This window comes from Hemiscyllium ocellatum, chromosome 34 (genome assembly GCF_020745735.1).
Source record: "Hemiscyllium ocellatum isolate sHemOce1 chromosome 34, sHemOce1.pat.X.cur, whole genome shotgun sequence".
Lineage (NCBI taxonomy): Eukaryota > Metazoa > Chordata > Chondrichthyes > Orectolobiformes > Hemiscylliidae > Hemiscyllium > Hemiscyllium ocellatum.
In genome coordinates, this window is record NC_083434.1 from 23,420,777 (window position 1) to 23,440,446 (window position 19,670).

Here is a 19,670-nt window from a genome sequence, read left to right on the forward strand (position 1 = left end):
GATGGAGGATGTGCTGAAAATTTTGAAAAATTTAAGAATACGTAAATCCTCTGGGCCAGACGGGATATACCCAAGGTTACTACAGGAAACAAGGCAAGAAATTGCTGTGCATTTGGCGATGATCTTTGCTCCCTCACTACCCACTGGAATAGTGCCAGATGATTGGAGAGTAGCAAATGTTATTCCTTTGTTCAAGAAAGGAAATAGGGATAATCCTGGGGATTACAGACCAGTTAGTTTATGTCTGTGGTGGACAGGCATAAGAGAGGATTCTGAGAGATAGGATTTATGATTACTTAGAAAAGCATAGTTTGATTAGAAATAGTCAGCATGGTTTGTGAGGGGCAAATGATGCCTCACAAGCCTTATTAAATTATTTGAGGATGTGACAAAACACATTGATGAAGGTAGAGCAGTGGATGTGGTGTACATGGATTTTAGGAAGGTGTTTGTAGGTTGATTGAGAAAGGAAGAAGGCAAAGGATACAGGAAAATTTGGCTGTCTGGATACAGAATTGGCTGGCCTATAGAAGATAGAGGGTGGTAGTAGATGGAAAGTATTCAGTCTGGAGCTCAGTGACCAGTAATGTTCCGCAGGGATCTGTTCTGGGACCTCTGCTCTTTGAGATTTTTATAAATGACTTGGATGAGGAAGTGGAAGGGTAGGTTAGTGAGTTTGCCATTGACAGAGGTTGGTGGAGTGGTGGATAGTGTGACGGGCTGTTGTAGGTTGCAACAGGACATTGACAGGATGCAGAACGGGGCCGATAGGTGGCAGATGGAGTTCAACCTGGAAAAGGATGAAGTGATTCATTTTGGAAGGTCGAATTTGAATGCAGAACACAGGATTAAAGGCAGGATTCTTGGCAGTTTGGAGCAAACAGAGGGATCTTGGGGTCCATGTCCATAGATCCCTCAACGTTGCTACCCAAGTTGATGGGGTTGTTAAGAAGGTAAATAGTGCATTGACCTTCATTAGCAGGGTGATTGAGCTTAAGAGCCATGAGGTTATACTGCAGCTCTATAAAGCCCTGGTTAGACCACACTAGGAATACTGTGTTCAGTTCTGGTTATGTCATTACAGGGAGGCTGTGGAAGCTTCAGAGAGGGTGCAGATAGATTTACCAGGATGCTGCATGGACTGGAAGGCATGTCTTACGAAGAAAGGTTAAGGGAGCTATGGCTTTTATCATTAGAATGAAGAAGTATGAGAGGTGACTTGATAGAGGTGTACAAGATGATGGGAGGCATAGATAGAGGAATAGAGACTTTTTTCCCAGGGCAGAAATGGCTATCACAAGGGGGCATATTTTTAAGGTGATTGGAGGAAGGTTTAGGGGAGATTTGTGACTTTGGTTATTTACACAGAGTGGAGAATGCATGGAATGTAGTCGAGTCAAACACATTAGAGACACTTAAGCGACATTTGGATAGACACATGGATAATAGTAAAATGAAGGGAATGTATGTTAGTTTGATCTTTGAGTAGGATAAAAGGTCAGCAACATCAAGGGCTATATAGGGCCTATACTGTTCTATGTTCTAAAACAGAATGTATTTACTAGATTACCAAATGAAGCATAAACAAAAGGGAACAGAATATAGAATAACAACTATCCGAAAACCCAACATATTATCCAAACTTAATGATGCTGCTCCAAATTCTTACAACAAGTCCCATAAACACCCATGACACAAAAGGTAAAATCAAACACGGTCTTATAGGAGAGAAGTCAGAAAGAGGGAGGCACAGTATGGACCTGCCTCTTTGGTTCCAGCAGCTTTAAAACTGCCTGACTGCTTTCAGTGAATAGCTAGAATGCTAAAACCCAAATCAAACCAGAGGAAAGCTGAGCTGAGAGAACTGGCCGCTCCCCTTTCATTGTACAATTTCTTTTTAAATTGAAAGCCTTTCTCCTGAGGAAGTATATGTTAGCTATAATCAAATTGGCCCTAAAACCCTTCTAAGCTAGTCTTTTTGGAATCGCTGCTTTTATGACCACTCTGAAAGAAAAAAGTCAAGGACAACATCACCTTGTTCAAGGAGCAGCATCATCACACCAAACAGAGGAAGATGCAACATACTTTCCTTTGGGTCTAGTGAGAGTGTAGAAGTAAAATAACTTGTTATTAATGAAAAGTATTGGTAAAATTACTTGTCTGAAATGTAACCACTTTCCTAATCTTTCCTATAGATTGCTGAAAGAGTTAGTTAAAGACATTGTGGACGGACTGGTGATCTTTTCAAAATTCAAGTAATACTGCAATGGTGCCTGCAAATTGTAGGTTGTAAATGTAATCCCATAAAAAGTAGTGGGATTAAATTTATAACCTTCAATTTGCAGGCACCATTACAGTTATAGTAGAATTTAAGATAGGAGAACAGAGAACTGCAGACCTGTTAGCTCATATCAGAACTAAGAAAATAGCAGAATATTATAAAGATGTGACTTTTGCATATTTAGAAAATAATTGTCTAACTCAATCGAATCAATGTGGATCCATGAATAAGAAATCATGTTTGACAAACCTGATTATGTTTTTTGAGGGTTTTGTTAGCAGAGTCAATTAGAAGCATTCAGGGATATGACATATCTGGATTTTTAGAAGGACTTAGATAAAAGTCCTTTAGTACATTAGTATACAACATGAAGTTGGGGATAGTTTATTAGTTTGCATTGAGGATTGGTTAATAGACAGGAAACAGAGAGTAGGAATGAGTGGACCACACTTTTTTAACCCATTCTCAGATTGGCGTACTGTGACCGATGGAGTTAACTCAAGGAACAGCAATTGTGTCCTTACTGTCTATAATCTAAATGTATGATTTGGAAATGGGAACAATTGTAAAATTTTCAAATTTACAGACAATAGAAAACCTGGTGAGAAATATAAGTATGAGGAAGTTTCATAGAAGCTTTATGGGGACATAGACAGGTTGAGTAAGTGGGTTAGAGATGGCAGATGGAATATAATGTGGATAGGTGTGAGGTTAACCACTTTGATTGGAGGAATAGAGATGCTAAATACTTCTCAAAAGGTGAGAGATTGGAAAGTGATGATGTCCAAAGATATCTAAGTACCCTTACATATGAGCGAACATATGATCTCCAATTTTGCATTGAATCATTGACATGCACATAAAGCTGCCATAAATGAATGGGGAGGTTTTTCCAAACCTTAAGTGCTTCCACATCCTGAACGTGCAGTTGGCATATGACCATGCACAAAACATCATGTAGATGAGCGCCTGCTATCTTAGGTACAACCACAGTCATTTCATCCCATGTCAGTCAACTGCTGTCATGAGAAAATGCTTCCCTAAGTTAATCAAGTTATAGTTCAAATAATACATACAAATCTAAATTACATATCCTGGCACATTCCTTCAGTGTCTTACCTGCTGTTGCAGAGTTCCCACACAGTTATATTATAGTGGCTGCAGAATGGCTGATGAAATCCTTCAAAGTAGACAGGTTGGAGGCTGGAAAAACACAGCAAGCCAGGCAGCATTAGGAGGTGGAGAAGTCAACATTTCAGGTGTAACCCTTCTTCAGGACCTGAAACGTAACACCCAAAACATCAACTTTTCCACCTCATGATGCTGCCTGGCCTGCTGTGTTCTTCCAGCCTCCAGCCTGTCTACTTTGGATTCCAGCATCTGCAGTTTTTTTTTTGTCTCTAATCATGATGGAATCCTTCTGGCCATCAATTAGACAGACTGAAAATGGCCTGGCAGGTTGCCCTCAAACCTATATAGACATTAAAGTCAGGATTTCAGTTCACTTTGGCAAAGGCTATAGCAGTCTAACTTGGCTGCCTGATAAATGCTGTAATCTAATAAGAGAGCAGCAGATTTATACTCCAGAGGGATACTGCACTCTCCTCAAGTAGCACCCCATCAGCACTTTTAATAATCTGCTGGAGCACATGTTGCTGGACAGCTCCTTTGAGTATGGGTGTATACAGCCATTGTTGTCACAGTTTGAGCCAGCACAGTTAAAAAGTATGGAACTTATGACCTCATTCCAGATTTCCACAATAGTACTTGTTACTTTTGGCTTGATTTTAGCTGTCATGAATATGTGGGTTATAGAATATGCTTCACTGCAGACACAAGTGTAAAGCTTCAGTGGCCATTGCTTTAGGGAATTCTTCTGGAGCATCAGTAGAAATGTGTGAGCTTCCAACACACACACACGACTAGAGGGATTGGAGAAATTGTCAATCATGATAGAGTGTAAAAGTTGTGAATTTTGTTCAAGCATATATTCAGTGCAGGGGGAAGGTAGAGTTTCTTTATTTTTCTAATGCAAATTATAATTTGCATAAGTGCATGGTAGTGTTTCACATTTTTGTCCACTGTTTTAGGGTGTAGGACAAATTAATGTGCATAAAACAGAAAACAAAATTACAACAGCCTATTTTGTGCAATCTAGGCTAAGATATGGCAGAGCAGATATGGATTTCAAATGGGATGTAGCAGGTACAGAGGCGATACACAAATGAAGACATCTGCAGTACGCATTTCAGAATCATCAAGCTGGAGTAAGAAATCGAGACACTCTGGCACCATCCCATTACCAAAGAACATGCTCTATATCCATCGTTTCATGGAGATAATGTCATTGTCACAGCATGTGGGTAATATTGGGCAAATCTGGTCTCCGAGGGAGACATGGCTTTATAGATTATAAACTTTATTTTTGCAGTTTGGTTACTGTGATGGTCAGTCACTGGATATATTAAAATGAGTCTTTCATTGATTTTTTTTGACACGAGAACATTAATTTAGTTCATAACAGAAAATAAAGCAAAGGCAAATCTATATAAATCATAATTTAGAAACATAAACAGCAAAAACAGTGACTCAAGCATTTTGCCAGCAATATCTTTTACATACCCCGATATATTCAGTCTCCGTGAAGTATCATTCCTACCTTAACTTTAAGGTCCCGTGCCCAGCTGATTGTTTTCTGGAACTCTTGAAATAGTTTTAACATTTCTTTCCAATGTGGAAGGCCTGGATTTAATTTCCTGGAATCCTAAGAGAATCCAAGGGTCTTTTCCAGTCTCTTTCCTTGGACTGCTAAAAATGTAAGGACTTTGCAAACTGACTGCCCTTGTTCTGATACAATACCACTCTTTTCTACTCAATGTACTAGTGACACCATGCCATTCCCATTTGTGCTTTTTTATACATCATAAACTCAGCACTTCACCAATTAACATAACAGGCATCATTTTAGATGTTTAACATAAGTCACATCTTTTCCTAAAACAATTTGTTTCGTTCACTGTTCCAAATTGCTTTCGGAACTCTTTTTAAAAAAGAAGTTACTTTTACAGAACTGAAGCTAAAAACAGTGACCCTTTATTTTAAAACCCAAATTCCCAAATGTACTTTTATCACAATGGAAGGATACTATAAACTTTGGGTCAATATTTGCTGTAAAGTTCAGTGTTCTGAAGATCTCAAAGAAATAATATTAAATCAGGAACAAAAATCTTATAAAATTAGGGGAAGTAATAGCAATGAAAAACAGTAAAGAATTGGAAACTCACATACCAGATGGTTTGCTCACGCTTAAAGGAGGAAGATCAAAACATTACAGATGCTGATCAATAATCCTTAACATTTAGAAGGAATCACATACTAGTTCCCTAACATCTGTTGTCAATAAATTACTTAGATCACATTGAGTCTTGCAGATTCTGTGTTTTTCATCTTTATGACTACCTACAAAAATCATGTCCAGAAACAGCTGCTCAGAAACTACTAGCACAGAAGCCAATGCACTCCTTTCAAAAAGAATGATTTTCCAGCAGGTAATGGTCATAAACGCCTCTTCCTACATCCCTAAAATATTTGATTGACTGTTTCTCCAAAATCTTTCTGCTATCAGTGGGTAGTACATAGCAAACACATAAAAACTCGAGTTCAATTCCAAGAAAGCTGATTTGGAAACCAATTCAATTCAACAAGTTTCCAAACAGTTCAGTTTCTTCCAGGGGAAGGTGCCAGTAGTATTGCTGCTATACGTGTAATTCAGAAACCCAACTAATGTTCCGCAAACTCAGGTTTGAATTTAACCATAACAATTCAACCAGACCTAATAATAAAAATAAACATAAAGATGAATATGAAATCAATGCTAATATATGAAAAAAACCCATTTGGTTCACTAATGTGCTTGAGGGAACTATTGTCCTTACCTGGTCTGACCTACATGTGACTTCAGATCCACAGCAATGTAGTTGACATTTAAAGGGCCAAACAAGTCATTCAGTCATTTCACCTGCTAGAAAGGAAAAGAGGAAAGAAATCAGATGGCCAACCTGTCATTGCGCTGGACACCAGAGATGACAATGGTAAACAAAGCCTTGTCTAACCAGCAAATTCCTTTGTCATGGAGGCATAGAGTATAGAGATGTACAGCATGGAAACAGACCCTTCGGTCCAACCCATCCATGCTGACCAGTTATCCCAACCCAATCTAGTCCCGCCTGCCAGCACCCGGCCCATATCCCTCCAAACCCTTCCTATTCATATACCCATCCAAATTCCTCTTAAATGTTGTAATTGTACCAGCCTCCACCACTTCCTCTGGCAGCTCATTCCATACATGTACCACTCTCTGCATGAAACAGTTGCCCCTTAGTTCTCTTTTATATCTTTCCCCTCTCACCCTAAACCTATGCTCTCTAGTTCTGGACTCCCCGACCCCAGGGAAAAGACTTTGCCTATTTACCCTATCCATGCCACTCATAATTTTGTAAACCTCTATAAGGTCACCCCTCAGCCTCCGACACTCCAGGGAAAACAGCCCCAGACTGTTCAGCCTCTCCCTATAGCTCAAATCCTCCAAGACTGGCAACATCCTTGTAAATCTTTTCTGAACCCTTCAAGTTTCACAGCATCTTTCCAATAGGAAGGAGATCAGGATTGCATGCAATGTTCCAACAGTGGCCTAACCAATGTCCTGTACAGCTGCAACATGACCTCCCAACTCCTGTACTCATACTCTGACCAATAAAAGGAAAGCATACCAAACGCCTTCTTCACTATCCTATCTACCTGCGACTCCACTTTCAAGGAGCTATGAACCTGCACTCCAAGGTCTCTTTGTTCAACAACACTTCCTAGGACCTTACCATTAAGTGTATAGGTCCTGCTAAGATATGCTTTCCCAAAATGCACACCTCGTATTTATTTGAATTAAACTCCATCTGCCACTTCTCAGCCCATTGGCCCATCTGGTCAAGATCCTGTTGTAATCTGAGGTAACCTTCTTCGCTGTCCACTACACCTCCAATTTTGGTGTCATCTGCAAACTTATTAACTGTACCTCTTATGCTCACATCCAAATCATTTATGTAAATGACAAAAAGTAGAGGACCCAGCACCGATCTTTGTGGCACTCCACTGGTCACAGGCCTCCAGTCTGAAAAACAATCCTCCACCACCACCCTCTGTCTTCTACCTTTGAGCCAGTTCTGTATCCAAATGGCTAGTTCTCCCTGTATTCCATGAGATCTAACCTTGCTACTCAGTCTTCCATGGGGAACCTTGTCAAATGCCTTACTGAAGCCCATATAGATCATATCTACCACTCTGCCCTCATCAATCCTCTTTGTTACTTCTTCAAAAAACTCAATCAAGTTTGTGAGACATGATTTCCCACGCACAAAGCCATGTTGATTATTCCTAATTAGTCCTTGCCTTTCCAAATACATGTCCATCCTGTCCCTCAGGATTCCCTCCAACAACTTGCCCACTACCGAGGTCAGGCTCACTGGTCTATAGTTCCCTGGCTTGTCCTTACCACCCTTCTTAAATAGTGGCACCACGTTTGCCAACCTCCAGTCTTCCGGCACCTCACCTGTGACTATCGATGATACAAAAATCTCAGCAAGAGGCCCAGCAATCACTTCTCAAGCTTCCCACGGAGTTCTCGGGTACACCTGATCAGGTCCTGGGGATTTATCCACCTTTACCCGTTTCAAGACATCCAGCACTTCCTCCTCTGAAATCTGGACATTTTGCAAGATGTCATCATCTATTACCCTACAGTCTATATCTTGCATATTCTTTTCCACAGTAAATACTGATGCAAAATACTCATTTAGTAACTCCCTAATTTTCTGCGGCTCCACACCAAGGCTGCCTTGCTGATCTTTGAGGTGCCCTATTCTCTCCCTAGTTACCCTTTTGTCCTTAATGTATTTGTAAAAGACCTTTGGATTCTTCTCAATTCTATTTGCCAAAGCTATCTCATGTCCCCGTTTTGCCCTCCTGATTTCCCTCTTAAGTGTACTCCTACTTTCTTTATACTCTTCTAAGGCTTCACTCGATCTATCCTGTCTATACCTTACATATGCTTCCTTCTTTTCCTTAACCAAACCCTCAATTTCTTTAGTCATCCAGCATTCCCTATACTTACCAGCCTTTCCTTTCACCCTGACAGAAATATACTTTTTCTGGATTCTTGTTATCTCATTTCGGAAGGCTTCCCATTTTCCAGCCTTCCCTTTACCTGCGAACATCTGCCTCCAATCAGCTTTCGAAAGTTCTTGCCTAATACCCTCAAAATTGGCCTTTCTCCAATTTAGAACTTCAACTTTTAGATCTGGTCTATCCTTTTCCATCACTATTTTAAATCTAATAGAATTATGGTTGCCAGCCCCAAAGTACTCCCCCACTGACACTTAGTCACCTGCCCTGCCTTATTTCCCAAGAGTAGGTCAAGGTTTGCACCTTCTCCAGTAGGTACATCCACAAACTGAATCAGAAGATTGTCTTGTACACAATTAGCAAGTTCCTCTCCATCTAAACCTTTAACACTATGGCATTCCCAGTCTATATTTGGAAAATTAAAATCCCCTACCATAACCATCCTATTATTCTTACAGATAACTGAGATCTCCTTACAAGTTTGTTTCTCAATTTCCCTCTGATTATTGGGGGGTCTATAATACAATCCCAATAAGGTGATCATCCCCTTCTTATTTCTCAGTTCCACCCAAATAACTTCTCTGGATGTATTTCCAGGAATATCCTCCCTGAGCACAGCTGTAATGCTATCACTTATCAAAAATACCTCTCCCCCTCCTCTCTTGTCTCCCTGTCTATCCTTCCTGTAGCATTTGTATCCTGGAACATTGTGTCTGCGTGGGTTTCCTCCGGGTGCTCCGGTTTCCTCCCACAGTCCAAAGATGTGCGGGTCAGGTGAATTGGCCATGCTAAATTGCCCGTAGTGTTAGGTAAGGGGTAAATGTAGGGGTATGGGTGGGTTTCGCTTCGGCGGGTCGGTGTGGACTTGTTGGGCCGAAGGGCCTGTTTCCACACTGTAAGTCTAATCTAATCTAAACTGCCAGTCCTGTCCATCCCTGAGCCATGTTTCTGTAATTGCTATGATATCCCAGTCCCATGTTCCTAACCATGCCCTGAGTTCATCTGCCTTCCCAGTTAGGTCCCTTGCATTGAAATACATACAGTTTAATTTATTAGTCCTATCTTGTTCCTGCCTGCCCTGACTGTTTGACTTGCTTCTGTTCTCAACTGTACCAGTCTCAGATTGATCTCTTTCCTCACTATCTCCTTGGGTCCCACACTCCCACCTTACTATTTTAAATCCTCCCGAGCAGCTCTAGCAAATCTCCCTGCCAGTATATTAGTCCTCTCCCAATTTAGATGTAATCCGTCCTTCTTATACAGCTCACTTCTACCCAAAAGAGATTCCAATGATCCAAAAATGTGAATCCTTCTCCCATACACCATCTCCTCAGCCATGCATTCATCTGCTCTATCCTCCTATTCCTGCTCTCACTAGCTCGTAGCACTGGGAGTAATCTAGATATTACTACTAAACAAAAGAGAACAGAATACTGAATAACTTAATCGCTCTGAAAACCCAACAGATCATCCCAACTTAATGGTATTGTTCCAAATACTCGTAACAACCCCTATAAATACCCTTGACATGAAAGGTAAAATCAAACACAGGGTCTTACAGGAGACAAGTCAGTGAGGAAAAGGACCAGCATGGACCTGCTTCTTTGGGTCCAGCAGTTTCACAACTGCCTGACTGCTTTCAGTGAATAGCCAAACCAAACCAGAGAAATACTGAGCTGGGAGAACTGGCCACTCCTCTTTCATTGTACAAGTGGTTTTTCCTCAAAAATTTGAAAGCCTGTTGCCTGAAGCAGTATCTTTTAGCTATAAAATTGGCCCTAAAACCCTTCAATTTAGATTTTTTGGAATCCTTTACAACATCTCAGCAAAAATAACCAAGGACATCATAAGGAAGGTTAATCAGTGTTGTTTGATTCTTATATGATAGTCAATCAGAGAGATCATAATTCAAAATAGTAATATATTTATACTGTATGTGTGATTAAGTCATCTATGTGCCCTCTGGAGATTTTCTGTTTTATTTTTAACTCCAAGCACTGTGAAGAGCTCCTGACTGCAGTACCTGACCTGGTGCACGTATGGCCTCTAAATTCAAAGCCAGTGCCAAAACTTCAGGCGGTCCTGGCTGTAGTGAGTTATTTTATAATTGCTGATCATACGATACTGTATTCCACAGAGGCATGGTGCATAGCTACTGAGGTGAACTTCGGAGAATTGCATGAGGAAACTCACTGAAGCTCTCAGAGACAAGCTCTTCATGAAACTTTCTGAAGCAGACATTTTGTCATTTCTTGGTAAAATTCAACCCAATAGTTTGGACTCTTCCACAATACTGCATTCTTTCTGCTGTTTACCTAAGCTTGTGAATAATTTAAGATTTTTTTTATGAAACTATACTTTTCATAGTTTGAGAATTCATGGACTTGGCAGAGGACATTCAGAGCAAAACATACTTTCTTGTTCAACACTGACCTTGATTGAATATGGATGGTGTATGCCTTCTCTGTCTGGTGATAATTTTTATGCCAGAAAGAACAATTTGAGGATTGTCCCACACATTTTTACAGCATTAAATCAGAAGGTTTCAATTTTATTTTCTTTCTTTGTTTTTGCAGCTAACTGGAATCACCACGTAAACAAAATGGCCATAGATATTGGGAATACCACCTTGAATAACACACCTCCTGTATCCCCACAGTCTGTCCACCATCTAGAAGGTACAGAGTTCTGAAGGAAATAGCTGAAGGGGTTATAAAGGCTCTGGTGGAGATTTTTCAAGAATCACTAGAATTAAGAGACGGTTCCAATGAACTGTAAAATGGCTAATGTAACACCCTTTTTTAAGAAGATAGAGACATTGATGACGGTTAGCCTGACCTCAGTTGTTGGTATGATTTTAGAGTCCATTATTAAGGATGCAATTGCAGATGAATTGGAAGTACACTGTAAAATAGGGCTGAATCAGCATGGCTTTGTTAAGGGGTGGTTAAAATTTTTGAGGAGGTAATAAGCAAGTTAGACAAAGGCATGGTATATTTAGATTTCTGAGAGGTCTTTGACAAGGTGTCGCACAGGAGGCTGTGAATTAAGATGTGTCCATGGTTTTAGGGCAAGGTATTAGCACGGATAGAGGATTGGCTGACTGGCAGAAAACAGAGAGTGTGGTTAATAGGATAGAACATAGAACATAGAACAATACAGCACAGAACAGGCCCTTTGGCCCACGATGTTGTGCCGAACATTTGTCCTAGCTTAAGCACCTAACCATGTACCTATCCAATTGCCGCTTAAAGGTTTCTGACTCTGCAACTCCCACAGGCAGCACATTTCATGCCCCACCACTCTCTGGGTAAAGAAACTACCCCTGACATCCCCCCTATATCCTTCCACCCTTCATCTTAAATTTATGTCCCCTTGTAACACTGTTGTACCCGGGGAAAAAGTCTCTGTCTACACTATCTATTCCCCGATCATCTTATAAACCTCTACCAAGTTACCCCTCATCTTTCACAGTTCCAATGAGAAAAGGCCTAGCACTCCCAACCTATCCTCGTACGACCTATTCTCCATTCCAGGCAACATCCTGGTAAATCTCCTCTGCACCCTCTTCAAAGCTTCCACATCTTTCCTAAAATGAGGCGACCAGAACTGCACACAGTATTCCAAATGTGGCCTTACCAAGGTCCCATACAGCTGCAACAACACCTCATGACTCTTGAATTCAATCCCTCTGCTAATGAATGCTAATACACCATAGGCCTTCTTACAAGCTCTATCCACTGGAGTGGCAACATTCAAAGATCTATGAACATAGACCCTAAGATCCCTCTGCTCCTCCACCTGACTAAGAACCCTACCGTTAACCCTGTATTCCACATTCTTATTTGTCCTTCCAAAATGGACAACCTCACATTTGACAGGGTTGAACTCCATCTGGAACTCCTCAGCCCAGTTCTGTATCATATCTACGTCCCTTTGCAGCCGACAACAGCCCTCCTCACTATCCACAACTCCACCAATCTTCGTATCATCTGCAAATTTACTGACCCACCCTTTGACTCCCTCTTCCAAGTCATTAATAAAAATTACAAACAGCAGAGGACCCAGAACTGATCCCTGCGGAACTCCACTTGTAACTGGGCTCCAGGCTGAATATTTACCATCTACCGCCACTCTCTGACTTCGACCGGTTAGCCAGTTCTCTATCCAACTGGCCAAATTTCCCACTATCCCATGCCTCCTAACTTTCCGCATAAGCCTACCATGGGGAACCTTATCAAATGCCTTACTAAAATCCATGTACACTACATCCATTGCTTGACCCTCATCCACATGCTTGGTCACCTCCTCAAAGAATTCAATAAGACTTGTAAGGCAAGACCTACCCTTCACAAATCCGTGCTGGCTGTCCCTAATCAAGCAGTGTATTTCCAGATACTCATTAATCCTATCCCTCAGTACCCTTTCCATTATTTTGCCTACCACTGAAGTAAGACTAACTGGCCTGTAATTCCCAGGGTTATCCTATTCCCTTTTTTAAATAGGGGCACAACATTTGCCACTCTCCAGTCCCCTGGTACCACCCCTGTTGACAGTGAACACGAAAAGATCATTGCCAACGGCTCTGCAATTTCCTCTCTTGCTTCCCACATAATCCTAGGATTTATCCCGTTAGGCCCGGGGTACTTGTCTATCCTCAAGTTTTTCAAAATGCCCAACACATCTTCCTTCCTAACAAGTATCTCTTCTAGCTTACCAGTCCATTTCATACTCTCCTCTTCAACAATATGGTCCCTCTCATTTGTAAATACTGAAGTACTCATTCAAGAGCTCTCCTTTCTCTTCTGACTCAATACACAGTCTCCCACTACTGTCCTTGATCGGACCTACCCTCGTTCTCATCATTCTCATGTTTCTCACACATGCATAAAAGGCATTGGGGTCATCCTTGATCCTACCCGCCAAAGATTTTTCATGCCTTCTCTTAGCTCTCCTAATCCTTTTCTTCAGCTCCTTCCTGGCTCTCCTGTATCCCTCCAACGCTCTGAACCTTGTTTCCTCAACCTTATGTAAGCCTCCTTCTTCTTCTTTACGAGACATTCAACCTCCCTCGTCAACCAAGGTTCCCTCACACGACCATCTATTTGCTGCCTGACAGGTACATACATATCAAGGACATGTCGTATCTGTTCCTTGAAAAAGTTCCACATTTCAACGACATCCTTCCCTGACAGCCTATTCTCCCAAATTATGCTCCTCAGATCCTGTCTTGCAGCATCATATTTACCCTTCACCCAATTGTAAAACCTACCCTGTTGCATGCACCTATCTCTCTCCATAACCAAGGTGAAAGTCACAGAATTGTGGTCACCATCACCAAAATGCTCACCCACTAACAAGCCCATCACTTGTCCCGGTTCGTTACCAAGTACCAAATCCAATATGGCCTCCCTTCTGGTCTACATACTGAGTTAGAAAAGCTTCCTGGATACACTGCACAAACACCGCCCCGTCCAAACTACTTGATCTGAAGAGCTTTCAATCAATATTTGGGAAGTTGAAATTGCCCATGACTACTACCCTGTGGCTTCTGCACCTTTCCAAAATCTGTTTCCCAATCTGTTTCTCCACATCTCTGCTGCTATTGGGGGGCCTATAGTAAACATCCAACAAGGTGACTGCTCCGTTCCTATTTCTGCCTTCAGCCCATGCTACCTCCAAAGACAGATCCCCATCGAACATTTTCAAAGTGGCAGCTGGGGGCTAGTGGAGTTCTGCAGGGATCAATGTTGGGACAATAACTATTTATATTATATATTAATGATCTGGATGAAGGAACTGAGGGCATTGTTGACAAGTTTGCAGATGACACAAAGATAGGGACAGGTCATGTTGATGAAGCGTGGAGCCTGCAGAACGACTTGGACAGGTTAGGAGGCTGGATAAATTGTGAGGTTATGCACTTTGATAGGAAGAATTGAGGCACAGACTATTTTCTAAACTGGAAAAGGCTATGGACATCTGAAGCACAAGAGACTTAGGAGTCTTTGTTCAGGATTCTCTTAAGATTAACATGCAGGTGCAGTTGGAAGTTAGGAAGGCAAATATAATGTTCACACTCATCTTCAGAGGGCTAGAATAAAAAGTAGGGATTTACTGCTGAGGCTGTATAAGACTCTGATCAGACAGCATTTGGAATATTGAGAGTTGTTTTGGGCTTCGTATCTCAGGAAGGGTGTGCTGCTATTATAGGTCATCCAGACGAAGTTTACAAGAATGATCCCAGGAATAAATGGCTGTCATACTAGGAGCAGTTGAGGACTTTGGGTTTATAATCAATAGAGTATAGAAGGATGAGAGGGGAGCTCATTAATATTTACAGAATACTGAGAGGCCTGAATAGAGCCTGAACATGAGAAGATGTTTCCACTAGAAAGAGTGGAGTGATGGCCCTTTGAACTGAGATGAGGAGGAATTTCTTCAGCCAGAGGGTGGCAAATAGTGGTACAAACTTGATGGGCTGAATGGTGAAATTCTTCTTCGAACTTTATTCTTTTCAAATGATTGCAGCTTTTATAGAACACATTTTCTTTTCCAGGGTAGCACTGTCTAATAGAATTCCACTGCACTGCTCTCATCCCATAAAGTGTGGTACAATCTGCTATGGCTTGGCTAGATTTTCTGCCACCAAACCTTTTTATTCATCTAAGCCACTGATATTAGTGGGAAACAATACCCATACCATGTCTCAGGCAGCAGAAGGCTCTATCTTGATGATCAGTCAATAGGTTTATTACCTATTACTTCACAGGTAGTTATACAACATCTAAGAGATCTGATATTCTCTTCAGAGACCTCGAATGCAATGTAATGTACATATCACACATTATTACTTTTAGTTACATTCTGTAAACATGAAGAATTATTAAGGAGGCACACACTGGAAATGGGAGACTACTTGGAGAATGGATTAGTGCTCTCAGGAACATCTGATGGACACAGCCTACCTTGTAATTTCAGTTAACCTGGTAACCCTCTCAGATCCCAACTACCTCATACAATAATATCAGACAGCTTCTGGTCCTCCTGTAGGTAAAAACAATGACTGCAGATGCTGGAAACCAGATTCTGGATCAGTGGTGCTGGAAGAGCACAGCAGTTCAGGCAGCATCCAACGAGCAGCTCGTTGGATGCTACCTGAACTGCTGTGCTCTTCCAGCACCACTGATCCAGAATCTGGTCCTCCTGTAGGCTAGCGCACAACTATCATGTTAGATCTCCTTATTTCTGCATACTGAAAAGATTCCTCAGATCGAATAGGCACTACATATTCAGCATTTAATGGCCTACTCAATTATCACTCTTTCATTTCACTTCTGTTGTATGCTTCCTGTGTGTCAGTAATAGGGGTCCTCACAGGAATGACTCCTGTATCAGGCCATATCCACCAAGGGTACCTTCAGTCAGCATGAGTCCAACTCTTGATAACCACAGAATGAAGGTAATTTCCTTGGTATCTTATACCATGTGCAAGAGAATTTTCAAATAATCACAAACAAACTGAAAATAATGGAATTTAAATCATTAATAAGTGAAGACTGACACATGATCTGGTTCCCATCTGTGCACATTTTATGACTGACTGTATCTGAGGGAATCCAACCAGAACCATGAACACAAGGACCCACATATTCTGACTGGCGTCATCATTAGCAAATTTGTCATAGATGGCACCCAGGGAAACATGGCATCCATCATCTGGGAGACAGACTTGTGTCAGAAACTGATGCAGGTTTCTCTTGTGGGATAGGGAATAGGAAACATTGAAAGAGCTAATGGAAGAACTGCAACAGTTGTTCTTTCCTGTCTGGCATAAGGACAAAAGGTGACCCAACTATGGCTAACAGATAGTACTGGATCCAAGGAAAGGACATAGAAATTGACTCCAAGAAAGCAGCAGATTTGAGGAATGAGACTAGTTTATTTTCCCACTTTTAATCAATCCCTTTGTCCTCCTTTATGTGAAATCTAAAGAATGTAAGTAAGACTGGAGGGAACATACAAATTCATTGCAAATGCTTCTACAGGTATTTGAAAAGAAAAGGGTCAGTGAAGATAAATGTAGGTCTCTTAAGCCAGAAATAATGAATATTATAATGGGGAACATAGAAATAGCAGATCAATCAAATACATGTTTTAACTCTGTCTTCCCAAAGGGGGACACAAATGACATTGCAACAATGTTGGTGAACAAAGGATCTAGTGCGAGGGAGGAACAGAACTAAATGATACGAGTAGAGAAATGGTTTTGGAGAAATTGGTGAGATTAAAAGCAGATAAATTCCCAGGGCCCAACAATCTACATTCCAGAGTACTGACGGGTTTGACTCTAGAAACAGTTGACACATTGGTGGTCAACTTTCAAGATTCTGTAGACTCTGGAGCATTCCCTATGGATTGGAACGTAGCTAATGCACCTGTACTATTACAAAACAAGAGATAGAGTGAAAACAAGGAATCATAGAATGATGAGCCTGACATCAATAAGAAGAAAAATGATCAAATCCATTATAATCAATTTCATAGCAGATCAATTAGAAAACAGTGACAGAGTTGAACAGAGTCTGCATGGATTTTCAATAGGGAAATCGTGTTTGACAAATCTAATGGAAATGTTTTGAGGATATAACAAGTAGAATTAATAAGGAGGAGCAGATGGATGTGATTTGCTTGGACCTCCAGAAGGCTTTCAATAAGGTCCCACATAAGAGATTAGATGTAACATTAAAGGTATGGGACTGGGGGTAATGTACTGACATAGATAGAGAACTGGTTGCTAGACAGGAGACAATGATTAAGAATGAATGTGTTATTTTCTAAGTGGCAAGCAGTGATTAGTGGGGTACCATAGGTATCAGTGCTTAGACACCAGCTATTCACAATATATATTAACAATTTAGATGAGGGAAATCAATGTAATGTCTCCCACCAAAACGCTTGGTGGGATGGTGAGCTGTGAGGGGTGGAGGGGATGCAGAGATTTTACAGTATGATTTGAATGAGTGGGCCAATGCATGGAAGGCAAAGTATAATGTTCTTAAAATGTGAGGTTATCCACTGAGGTAGAAAAAAACAGGAAGGTCAATTATTATCTCAATAATGCTAGATTAGGCAATGGGCATGTGGAAAAAAAAACTTGGGTGACTTGCTGCAAGTAAGCACGCAGGTGCAGCAAGGGGCAAAGAAGGTAAAAGGTTTGTCAGCCTTCACAATGAGAGTTTGCGTGTACTGGCACAGGTGTCACTGTGCAACTGCATGGAGCCCCACTGAGTAAGAATGTTCTGGCTATGTTAGAATTGCTTAGGCTTCTATGAGATCCACCTTGATTCTTCAAGTCAATATACAGAGGATATCTGAAGGACACAGTCGGGGCGTATTACATTCAATTAATCAAATGCCATATAATCGATGGCGGATAACATAGTTAGCCACGCATTGGGACCTTGTGATCATGTTTGGATAACCGAAATTCGGTTAATCGAAAGCCAAATAATCGAAGTTCCTCTGTAGTCCTAACCAATCCAATCGCTGTTTACGTATCAGTCCTGTCATCCCAGAGGTAAGGCTGATAAGCCACTGCTGCTTGCCCTCCATCGCCAGAATATGTCGGTGATCCGAACACAATCGTAAAGTCCCGATGCATGGCTAACTATGTTATCCGGCATCGATTATATGGCATCGATTAAACGAATGTAATACTCCCCAACTGTGTCCTTCGCATAATCGAGATTCCTCTGTATACTGACTTGAAGAATCAAGGTGGATCTCATAGAAGCCTAAGAAATTCTAACACAACTACATCAAGTAAACCCAGGAAGGATGTCCTTGATGACCAGAGATTCCAGAAGCAGGGCTCATAGTCTCAGGATGCAAGGTAGGTCACTTAGAACTGAGATGAGGCAAAAATTCTTCACCCAGAGAATGGTGAGCCTGTCGAATTCTCTGCCACAGAAAGTGATTGAGACCAAAACATTGAATGCTTTGCAGAAGGGCTTAGATATAGTTCTTAGAGCTAAAGGGATCCAAGGGTATGGGATGATAGTGGGGACTGGGACTGAGTTGGGTGATTAGCCAAGGCAGAGCAGGCTCAAAAGGCTGAATGGCCTACACCTACTCCTATTTTCCATGTTTCTAGGGAGCTTATCACATACTCATGTTACATACTGTTTGATTCTACAAATATCACGAGCAGCTCCTTGGAAATATTTAGTTCAAGGGTGTGGTGACTGTCATCAGCAATGTGTACCCATCAGATGCATAGGTGCATAGGTCATTAGCCATGCCACTTGAGACCTGTCAAATTTTAAATTTAATGTTGACCTCACTCTTTGTGCACCTTCGCTGTAGCTGTAACATTGTATTCCTCAACTCTGTTCTATTACTGTTGTGCAGTTTGTATGGTATGATCTGCCTGTGCTGCATGCAAATTAAAACGTTCCATTGTATTTAGGTACACGTGACAATAATAATAAAACAAAAATCAAATCAGATGTCTGAGTCAGTGTCCCAAAGATATTTAAAGTAGCTGGTCATAGTTGAGGTGGTGTCAATTCTAAACTTCTGCACTCAGTAAGAAGGAACTGATGGCTGACATCCCATCAGTGCAGAGTTCATCATTTTCATCAGAACAGTAATACAGACATCCCAAGATCATACAGGAACACTTGTCAACCACAACAACTTTGATTCCATCAATGTTGAGTACCTGCTGCACTGCCACAAGTGGATATTTTTGTAGCTGCATACAGGATTAGCCATAATGATTTTCTTCTGCAGCATGTCAAGTTTTCTGAAGTCTTTGTACCTGCAATCAGACTTGAGGCACAGTTGCTAGGACATAAGAGATACCCATTCACACTTGGCTCAATGATACTTGGCCAACCAATTACAACTAAACTTTTTTGAGTGGGAGCAGCGGCTGAGTAAAAGCGAACCCGGGAGACTATAGCTAAGGTAAGACAGTTTGTTTTAAAATTACTTACCTGTAGCAGGCAGCAGTATTTTTTTTCTCTCTCTCTTCACAGAAAGAGCGGGAGCAGCAGAGGAAGTGACGGCGAGCAGAGGGGCAGCCGGGAAGGAAAACAGTGAGTATATAACTCAGGAAGGCGGCTAAACCCGAGATTCTACACCTGTAGTATCTCCCACCCACCCTCCTCCTCTAACCTTCTTAACTACTCTGCTTTTTCTTTAAAGG

The 19,670-nt window shown here is 41.2% G+C and overlaps 1 long non-coding RNA gene across 3 annotated transcripts in view; it reads right to left on the minus strand.

The window, feature by feature from the left end:
- The window catches only part of LOC132832334 (uncharacterized), a 129,227-nt gene that overhangs the window by 48,230 nt on the left and 61,327 nt on the right, over window positions 1-19,670 (minus strand). For all 3 annotated transcript variants that reach the window (XR_009646930.1, XR_009646932.1, XR_009646931.1), the window contains one exon: window positions 6,217-6,302. This is a non-coding gene — a long non-coding RNA (uncharacterized LOC132832334). The remainder of the gene's footprint in view (window positions 1-6,216; window positions 6,303-19,670) is intronic.